This window comes from Humulus lupulus, chromosome 4 (assembly GCF_963169125.1).
Source record: "Humulus lupulus chromosome 4, drHumLupu1.1, whole genome shotgun sequence".
Lineage (NCBI taxonomy): Eukaryota > Viridiplantae > Streptophyta > Magnoliopsida > Rosales > Cannabaceae > Humulus > Humulus lupulus.
In genome coordinates this window covers 165,816,182-165,826,845 of record NC_084796.1, presented here as the reverse complement: position 1 = coordinate 165,826,845, position 10,664 = coordinate 165,816,182, and the positions used below count along the sequence as shown (strand labels likewise).

General features: G+C 42.9%; 1 long non-coding RNA gene across 1 annotated transcript; it reads right to left on the bottom strand.

Annotated features, from left to right (window-relative positions):
* Window positions 1-7,084: 7,084 nt before the first annotated feature.
* On the bottom strand, window positions 7,085-10,415 carry LOC133829259 (uncharacterized). Its single transcript, XR_009891647.1, has 3 exons — window positions 10,169-10,415; window positions 10,008-10,086; window positions 7,085-7,338 (listed from the first exon to the last, which is right to left on the bottom strand). It is a non-coding gene; the product is annotated as an uncharacterized LOC133829259 (long non-coding RNA).
* Window positions 10,416-10,664: the final 249 nt, after the last annotated feature.

The window sequence follows — 10,664 nt, the reverse complement described above, 5'->3', positions numbered from 1 at the left end:
CTAAGTTTTCGTCGAGTTATCTGCCCTCCCCCCCCCCCCCCCCCCCCCAAGTAATCAGGAAGTGGACTTTCAGGGTTACTTTGAACTAACATACAAATGAAACCGTAAAAAGACACAAATGTTCCATAAGCATTTTATATATATATATACTTTTAACATTAACTGGCTTTTATATCGAAGCCTTACATAGACAGGTAGTTTGATTACTGATAGTACTTTTTCAAATGTATTGCATTCCATGTCTGTGGTACCACTTCCCCATTAAGTCGGGCCAATTTGAAAGTACCATCCTGTATGATTTTTATTATTTGATAGGGCCATTTCTAGCTCGGGCCTAAGGCACCGTCTTTGGGGTCCTTGCCTGCTAAAAACACCCTTCGAAGTACCAGGTCTCCCAATCCAAAGACATGCTTCTTGACCTTTGTATTAAAGTAACGAGTGATTTTTTTTTGATAATGCGCGAGCCGTAGCTGTGAATCTTCTCACTTTTCATCAATCAGGTCGAGGGATGCGCTGAGCAATTTATCATTCTGTCCTGGTTGAAGGTCTGGATCCTGTGCGTGTTTCGACAGGAAGGACGACCTTACTTCCGAAAGTCAGGGAAAAAGGGGTGTGCTTCGTCAAAGTTCGGTGTGAGATTTGGTATGCCCACAGTACCTGCGGAAGCTGCTCGGGCCAAACTCCTTTTGCCTCGACTAGCCACTTTTAAGGCTTGCCTTGAGCATTTTGTTCACAGCTTCAACCTTCCCATTAGCCTGGGGGTAGGCCACTGAGGAGAAACTCTTAATTATGTCGTGTCTTCCACAAAATTCGTTGAAGAGGTCACTATCGAACTGGGTTCCATTGTCTGATACGATCTTTCTTGGCAGTCTGAACCGACAAACGATATTCTTAACCACAAAATCAAGGACTCTCTTTGACGTTATTGTTGCCAGGGGCTCTGCTTCTGCCCACTTCGTGAAATAGTCAATAGCCACGACTGCATAGCGAACTCCTCCTTTTCCCATGGGCAGGGCTCCAATTAAATCAATTCCCCAGACCGCAAATGGTCATGGGGACGAGATCATCTTCAGCTCGACTGGTGGAGCTCGGGCGATCATAGCAAGCCGTTGCCATTTTTCACACTTTCGGACGTAGGAAATTGAGTCCTTTGATAGAGTGGGCCAATAATATCCTTGCCTCAATATTTTTAAGGCCAGGTTTTGCCCCCCGGCGTGATCTCCACAAAAGCCTTCATGCACCTCATGCAAAATAGTTTTAGCCTCCTCTGGCAGAACGCATCGCAGAAGAGGCAGGGAAAGGCCACGCCGGTACAACGTTCCGTCTATGATCGTATACCTTGGAGCTTGATAGAGTATCTTCCTCACATCATTTCGCTCGTCGAGTAACTTCCCTATTGTAAGGTATTTGACTATGGGAGTCATCCAGGTTGGCCTGGTGTCGATCATCTCGACCTCCCTTGTGCTCTCCACCACGCTTGGTCTTTCCAAGAATTCCACCGGTATCAGGCTCAAGGTTTTGGCCTCCTTGGAGGTGGTGAGTCTTGCTAGAGCATCAGCATTGGCATTCTGTTCTCGAGGGATTTGGTCGACTAGGCTGTATTCAAATTCAGACAACTCTATCTTCACCTTGGCCAGATAGGCCGCCATCTTGGTTCCCCGAGCTTGGTATTCCCCTAATACTTGGTTTACCATGAGTTGGGAATCGTTGTAGCATTGGACGGCCCTGGACTTCAAATCCTTTGCCACTCTAAGCCCAGCCAATAGAGCTTCGTACTTGGCCTCGTTGTTGGACGCCTTGAATCTGAATCGTAATACGGAGTGGAAACGATTCCCCTCTGGAGATATCCAAATGATTCCAGCTCCAGACCCGTTTTCGTTAGATGAACCATCCACAAAGACTCTCCACAAGGCCTGTACCAGTTCTCCCACAGGTTCCTCTTGGAATCTAGTGCATTCAGCCATGAAATCAGCCAGAGCTTGGCTTTTGATTGCTGTCCGCGGCACGTACAATATTTCGAACTGGCTGAGCTCGATAGCCCATTTCAAAAGATGTCCAGATGCCTCAGGTTTCTGGAGTACCTGCCTTAAAGGTTGATCAGTCATGACGTGGATTGAATGGGACTGGAAGTATGGCCTAAGCTTTCTGGAGGCCGTGATAAGGCAGAAAGCCATCTTTTCCATTAAAGGATATCGCGATTCAGCTCCGAGAAGTGTTTTGCTAATATAATAGACTGGCTTTTGAACTCGGTCCTCTTCCCAGACCAGCACGACACTAGCCGCATCTTCCGTAACAGCTAAGTAAAGAAAAAGAGGCTCTCTTGCCGTTTGGTTTAGACAACACCGGAGGCTTGGCTAAATGCGTTTTTAGATCAAGGAAGGCCCGCTCGCACTCTTTGGTCCATTCAAACTTTTTGTTCCCCTAGAGCAGGTTATAGAATGGCAAACACTTGTTAGTAGACCTGGAAATAAACCGATTAAGGGCTGCCACCCTTCCTGTCAGACTCTGGATGTCTTTCGTGACCTGGGCGGTGGCATTTCGAGTAGCGATCTGATTTTGTCAGGGTCCGCCTTTATCCCTCTAGTGAAATTTTCCTGATGCCACCCCGAAGGTACATTTTTGGGGATTCAACCTCATACCATACTTCCTTAGGATCTCAAAACACTCCCTCAGATCGGGAACATGGTTATCAGCAGTTTTTTACTTGATGAACATGTCGTCAACATACACTTCCATGTTTTTCCCGATCTGATTAGCAAACATTCTGTTAACCAATCTCTGATATGTAGTCTTGCATTCTTCAGCCCGAATGGTATGACTTTATAACAATAGACATTGGTTGGAGTCATGAAGCTTGTATGTTCCTGGTCCGCGGGATTCATAGTGATCTGGTTATAACCAAAGTATGCATCCATGAAGGACATGAGCTCATGTCCCACCGTGGCATCTACCAATTGGTCAATTCTTGGCAAGGGGAAGCAATCCTTGGGACATGATTTATTTAGGTCAGAGAAGTCGATGCAGGTCAGCCACTTTCTGTTAGGTTTTGGAACCAGAACAGGATTGGTGACCCAGATTGGGTATTTTACTTCGTGAATAAAGCCACATTTTAAAAGTCGAGCTACTTCCCCTTCCAGGGCCGTAGCTCGGGTCGTGCCCAGACGCCTCTGTTTCTGGGACTTCGCAGGCATGCTTTTGTCCAAGTTAAGGGTATGCATGATGACGCTCGGGTTGATCCCTACCATGTCTTCATGGGCCCAGGCAAAAACATCTAGATTTCTTTGCAGAAATTTTAGCAGCTCCGCCTTTCTCTCGTCGCCAAGGTTTTTCCCGAGCCTAACCACCCTCAAAGGGTGGATTGATGTTTACCTTTTCGAGCTCTTCGATAGGCTGGAGCTCGGATCTATCTACGTCTATTCTTGGGTCGATATCATCACTCAGGGTGGTACCTACGCCATCGGCCTGCTGAGGTTCTTCTATCCCAGGGCTATCCCTCACTTCCTGGGATTCCTCGCTCCCGTCTTGGATGGCCATCGTCTGCTGCCCGGGTTGTGACTTTCCCTGCATGTAAATGCTATACCATTCCCTGGCAGCGAGCTGATCACCTCAGACCGTACATATCCCTATAGAAAAGGGGGATTTGACTACGAGGTGGCAGATAGAAGTTATGGCTTTGAATGCCATCAACGTAGGCCGACCCAAAATTGTATTGTACGCGGTGGGACAATCGATGACCACAAATTCAAGGAGTTTGGAAATAGTTCGGGGTCCCTCACCCAAGGTTATAACTAACTCGATTGTTCCTATCACTGCTGACCCTTCGCCAGAAAACCCATACGACATCATGGAGGTGGTCTTCAGCTCGGTTACAGACAATCCCATTTTTTCTAGCGTGGACCGAAACAACAGGTTCACCGAACTTCCATTATCAACTAGTATCCTCCTAACTCTCTGATTGGCGAGCTGGACGGTTATGACTAGAGGATCGTTGTGAGGGAACTGGGCATGACTAGCATCTTCTTCGGTAAAACTGATTGGATGTCTCTCAAACCGCTGTTGTTTAGGCAGATGCTGCTCTGGGATAAATTCAACTCCACTATGGGAACTCAGTTCATTGATGTATCTCTTCTGGGCACCTCTGCTCGTGCTTGCCAGATGAGGGCCTCCGGAGATGGTGGTTATCTCTCCCCCTACTATGGGAGGAGGGGTATCTTGATTTACTCGAGCCCTGGGCTAGTTTATAGGAGCCTCCAGAGCTTGTTGAGTGCTTTGCCTAGCGAGCTGACTTGAAGGGACTCGATTCCATGCATACTGGGCCAAGGGCCCGGCCCTGATGAGCGTCTCGATCTCATCCTTCAAATTCCTACAATCGTCTGTGTTGTGACCAATGTCGTTGTGGAATTGACAAAATTTGGAATGGTCCCTTTTTTCCCTTTGATTTTCAAGGGCTCCGGCTTTTTCCAAGGATGGCGAGCAGAATTTTCCAGAAAAATACGCTCTCTAGTATTCGTGAGGTCGGCATAAGTAGCATAGACTAGTTTGAATTTCTCCACGGGCTTGTTTTTCTTAGGACCATTTTGGCTGCCCTCACCATTTCCCTTTCTCTTGCTTCCTCCTCCCTGGTTATTCTGGGCAACGGTTTGAGTCACAGTTACGACGTCTGTTTCTACTCCAGCGGACTGGTCAGAGACTTGGCTGGTTCCTGCAACCGACGCTCGTGCTTCTTCCAAGTTTATCCATCTTTGGGCCTTGTTCAGGAATTCATCCACGGTGCTGACACCCTTCCTCTGGATTTCTTTCCATAGATCGTCCCCAACAAGGATTCCAGTTCTCATAGCCATGAGTCTGGAACTTTCGTCTGCATCTTTAGCTCGGGCCGTGACGTTGGAAAACCTGCTCAGATAAGCTTTTAAGGGTTCTCTGGGCCGCTGCTTTACATTTGCAAGGGAGCCAGCCTTGACGCGAACTGCTTGAGAGGCTCGAAATGCCCTGTTGAAATCGGCAGAGAAACTTTTCCACGAGGTAATGGAATGTTTCTTATATTGCTTAAACCATTGCCTAGCTGGCTCGATCAAAGTCGAAGGGAATATCAAGCATCTCAGCTCGGGCCCGATATTATGGGCCATCATCAGGGTGTTGAACATCCCCAAGTGATCTGACAGATCTCTGCCCCCATCGAATTTTGATAGATGGGGCATCCTGAAACCCGGCGGGTACGCTGTTGCAGCAATGTTGGGGGCAAAAAGCTCAAGCTCGTCCCCCGAGTCATATTCGTCTTTTCCCTTTTCTGATAGGATTCTCTTCATTAGCTCCTCCATCTAAGCTAACCTTTCGAGGGTTTGGTCTTTGATTCCTTGGTTGTTTTGGGGCTGTTCAATAGCTCCCGTCCCATTGTACTCGTTAGGCGGGTTATTGTCCCTCCAAGCTTGAGCTTGGTTTGGTGCGACATTTCCGTTGTCACGTATTTCAGAATGACCATCCTCTCGGGGAGCATGGCTTTCATTTCTGGTCGGATCTCCCCTCTGCGAGTTGAGGTGATCTCGTAGGTCGTTCCGCGGGGTGGCTCGAAGGCTTTGTGCCAAACTTAGATGATTTCTCAGGTCTCCACCAGATCTTCCAATTCTGTGGCTTTTGGACCAATAACTCCCATTAGAGAAGCTCAGAGCCTGCTGTCGAGGGTGAGGATCTGGGATATTTCCGTGCGCTCATGGGGGATGAGCAGGAATAGCGGGAGGAAGATTCCTCTTGTTGTTTCCGTATGCAAGAATATCTCGGGTAGGATGAAGAAGAGATGGATATCTTATCGGCGAAGGAGGATGTCTGATCGGTGATGCAATTCTAGTTCTGTCAGGTCAGACCAAACTAGCCCACGGTCTCTCTACTCCAGCGCCTCCAGCCCTCTGCATCTGGCAATGCGATCGCTGCGTGGGGGGGCTAGCCAGAACAGGTTGGCCATGCGAGCTCCCCCCAGATCTCCTTCTTGAACCGTCGCGAGCTCTCCTGGGTGCATTCGATGGTGGAGCCGAACTTGGGGTTGAAGTTCTGACTGACCGGCTGACTCACTGATGGTCCCTGGGAAAATCATCAAACATAGTTTCCTGGTGATGGTGCGACATAGGCGCATAACTCGAGGTTGAGGTTCTAACCGATCGACTGGGCTTGGGCCAACTATCCCAGCGGGACTTATGAGTCCTGCTTTGCCTCTTTTCGACGTTAACGTTGGTCGTAAGAGGGGGTAGCCGGGCCAAGAATTCCTCGATTTTCTTATTTGCTTTCGCTAGATGGCTCCTCAACGGCATGTTTTCCATCTCCACCGCCATCAGGTAACCCAGGTTCGGATTTGGCAGTAGGGGCGCTGAACTTCCGATGTCGTCATGGCCCATCGGCTGCTTTCCCGATCGTTGCTGAATCTCCAGGTTTTGTTCATTAGATACAATGGTATGGTGAGCCTCCTGCCCACCATGCTGATCCGTTTCGTTACCATGCCTTGAACGAGTGACCATGATGATAAACTTTTCGCGATAGCACTAATCTAAATCCTCTCAATGAAAGCACCAAACTGTTGACGCGGTTTTTTGCCCACAGTGAATTATATGAATAACTAGGAAGGATTAGTGCTTAATGATAAACCATACTAAGAAAGTGATAATGCTCAAGGATGTTGGAAATTGGCTGCAAAGAAAATGATCACTCCTTTTTATGTGGTTCGGAGGCTAAAATCCCCCTAGTCCACGAGTCAATATTATTGTTGTAAACTTCTCTCTATTTTTACAGAGTATTTGCATTACAGAAAGAATCCAACCCCTTGCACTACCCAGGATCCTGGTATTTATTGGAGAGTGATCTCTGGGTAGGTATTGGGTTCATCCCGTGATCTCTTGATCCTTCACATCATCTCTGCGACATTGATGATTAATATCTAAATTTTACATTGAATTGTGGTCTAATCAATAGATAAAAAAGGTAATGGGCTGCATGGCCTAAATCAAGCGTGTGGTGCCTGATCACGCACGTTTATATTGCGTATCTGGGAATTCGGGAATAAAACAAACACGTTGTAACGACCCGGATTTTCAAGACTCGATAATGCGGAAATATAAATGTTTTCATTTAACAAAATGTCTCAAAAACCCATAGAAAAAAAAAACTTTTTAAAAAGTCGTATGGCCATACTTAACATTTAGTTACAAACATGTTTTATAAAGATTAGAGTGAGCCTAGTTTAGGAAAATTACACAACATTTCCAAAAATAAAAAGGCTTCCCAAAAGGTCGGTCCACATGTACATTTGCAAGGAAGACTCCAGCGCTCACTGCTCTGCCTTGCCCTTGCTCTTACCTACAACATGAAACAACTAGGTAAGCGAAAACGCTTAGTAAGATCAACTTTCAAACAAAGCAGGTAGAGAAATAGGGATCCGGACCCTACACAATCAATTTCAAGAACGCTAAAGCGTCCTGGCAAACTTATGGTCATGCCTGATAACCAAGGATAATTTAATTCATATCTAGATAAAAATCCTGCACTCAGAAAAATCCCAGAACAAGCAGATATATTATATCACAACTATATCTTATCAACAATTATATCCCTGCACTTAGAAAAATCCCAAAGCAAGCAGATATATTATATCACAACTATATCTTATCAACAATTATATCCATGCACTCAGAAAAATCCCAGAGCAAGCAGATATATTATACCACCATATAATTCGAGACCAACGCTCGACAATTTCAAACAATTCAGGCGTAACGCGCCCTCCAACATAATTGCTAATCTGTAAAAGAGAACCGAGTCTCCACACTAAGATCTAGCCAATAAATATCCTCAACAATGGTAACTATCGTGTTACTTAGGGCATCGCGACTTATCCAAGAGTGTAATCCAATTTACATGGTTTTACGGAGACTTCTATGTTAATCAGTGGTGCTGGTGAGCAGCTGCCCCTAGGGTGTTCAACCTCACTCAATCTTGGCAACCCCTAGTATCTCTAGGCACTCTCACGGAATGGCCAATATTCACGGCTGCTATCCGGGAATAACTTATCAGAGCACTTGCTCGGATTCTAACCGTCCAATGATTAAGTAAGCATGAGGGCCCCTAGGTCCCATTTATCTTGGCGCCCCTAGGTTTAACCAGCTTATCCTCATCTCATGGCCACTCGTCGCGGTAATGAATCGGACATAAATAAAATCAAGCAGTGTGACGGGGATCAACCGTCTAGGATATGACGGACTTCTACCGTTCATATTTTCTAAATCAGCACCCACTAGACTAACGTCTCTAAGCAACTTTCTATGACAGCCTATATATGTGCATGTATCCCTATACTAACATACAAGACAATAATCATTTCATGTTGCAGCCATACAATATAAGTTGACTTACTTGGAGTCCTTAGTGCTCAGCAAGTTTTCACCCTCCAACGTTCAGTCCAGTTACCCTTAGCCAATACTGTAGTTATCCATACAGTATACTCGGATTAATTATGGCACTCATAATTCATTATTATTATTTTGGGCAGTTTGGTCATTTTAATAAAAGTCATTTGTAAGGATTTACAATCCTTATTTGGTTTTAAACCTATTAAGGAAAGTTATACAAAATATTCGAGACTAAACCCTAAGTCTCGGGGAGACCTATCCTAAGGTCTCGATACCTAGGCTCGGGTATCACAATGGTATTTCCCCACAACCCGCTAAAAATCTTACTCTTTCAAGGTATCGCTATTAACCCGCACTTTCGACTAGTCGGTTAAAATATGTAAGATTTTAGCCGGTATTATATCCAGAAAATACAAATAAATTCCTTAATTATTTTAAAAGAAAATAAACTCTTTAAATTTTCCTTTTTGTTTTCTTAAGGTTTTTAATATCTAAAAACCAATTTAAGAAAATTGCCTAATTTGTCTTAATTAGGAAAACCGTTATAAATTGCTCATCTTAACTAATTAATTTTCCAAAAGCAATTAATCAATTTTTACTTACTAGAAAAATAATTCATTTAATTATTTTCTCAAAATATAAGGTTTTAAACCCTCTTTTAATTTATTAACTATTAATAAATTAAATCTCTTATTTTTAAAAAGAATAAAAACTCTTTAATAAAAATAATTCATTTAAACTCAACGGGGTAATTTTAGTGAAAATATGATTTCAAGACTTACCAATTTATATCTTGAAATAAGCAAAATTTTACTTTTTACCTTATGTTCCAAAATCTCATTTTTACACTAAGTGTGAAAAACCTATTTTTCACATTTTTAACTACATACTTCGTTAGTTCATAACTTGAAATTTACTTACCCAATTGTTACCAAAATTTCCCAATTCCATTTTTGTTATGCCATTTAGGTCTTTGTAAAATCTTAGGTCAAAATGAGCATTTTTGATTGGTGAAATCATTTTCCAACAATGAGGTAAAAATGACCTTATTTTCAAGCCCTTATTTTTTCCAAACTTTGACAGTTAATAACTTTCAAACCGTTTAATATTTTCTTACCAAATTTTACAGTGGAATAATAGGTTATCCCAGCAATATGTCCACAAAAGTTTAGAAAAAACTGGGTTCATTTGCCCTATACAATGGCTGTCCAAACTTGGTTCCGAAAATAAGAATACGAAAAAAACTGTTTTTTACCTAAACTTTGAAATAGCATAACTTACTCATTTCTAAACATTTTTTAGTGTTTCAAAGGCTCAATTTTATGTACTCAATCTCAAAAACATCACAGTACAATTTAATTTTACAAAACCAATATACAGTGGCTGCTTGATCCCTTGGAAGTCACAGCTCAAAACATGTTTTGTTTTAGGGTATCCTACAAAACCCTTGGGGGTTTTGGTTCCCATTTTCAAAAATCAATACTCATGCATCATAAAAATTATTAAACAACTACCATAACCTTATTACATCACCAACAAGAAACTTTAAGCATTAGATATACAAAATAATGCTTAAAACTAAAAACCCTACAACAAAATCATCAAAAGTAAACTTTTTACCTCTTTGGTGTTCTTGCTTAAGGTTTGGACCTTCCTATAAGCTTTGACTCCTTCAAAACCTTTCAAAAACCCTAACAAACTTCCCCCAACAACATAGTCAATTAGCTATTTGAAACTCTATGCTTAAAACTTTACAAAAGCCTAGATTAGTGAAAGTTTACCTTAGGGAAAATACTTCCTAGACCAAGACTTAGCCTCAAAGTTTCCTTGGTGTTCTTGGGCTTGAAAAATGGAGAGAACACTTTGAGAGGTCTTCAAAAAAGATGATAGTGAATGAGAGATGGAGAGTGATCGGTTCTTAGTGTGGGAATTGCTCACAATACTCTTCAAAATATCACAAGGTACTTGAGTGCTTTTCTACCCACTTGCCCACTTGACCTCTTAATTAAATGGCATTTAAATTTTATAAAATTTGGGCTCACACCACTCTAAAACACCACATGGCCAGCCACTCTTTGCTACATATATGACCATTTCATTTTTTTTTTTTTAAAGGTTATTAATGTTTCATAAGAAGAAAAGTCCAAATTTGCTTTTGACACCTTTTTCACTCTTATTAAGTTTTAATCACCAAACTTAACATTAATTAATTAAATTAAATGTCTCTCACATTTAATTTAATTAATCACATAATAAAATTTAACCTAAGGTCCATTC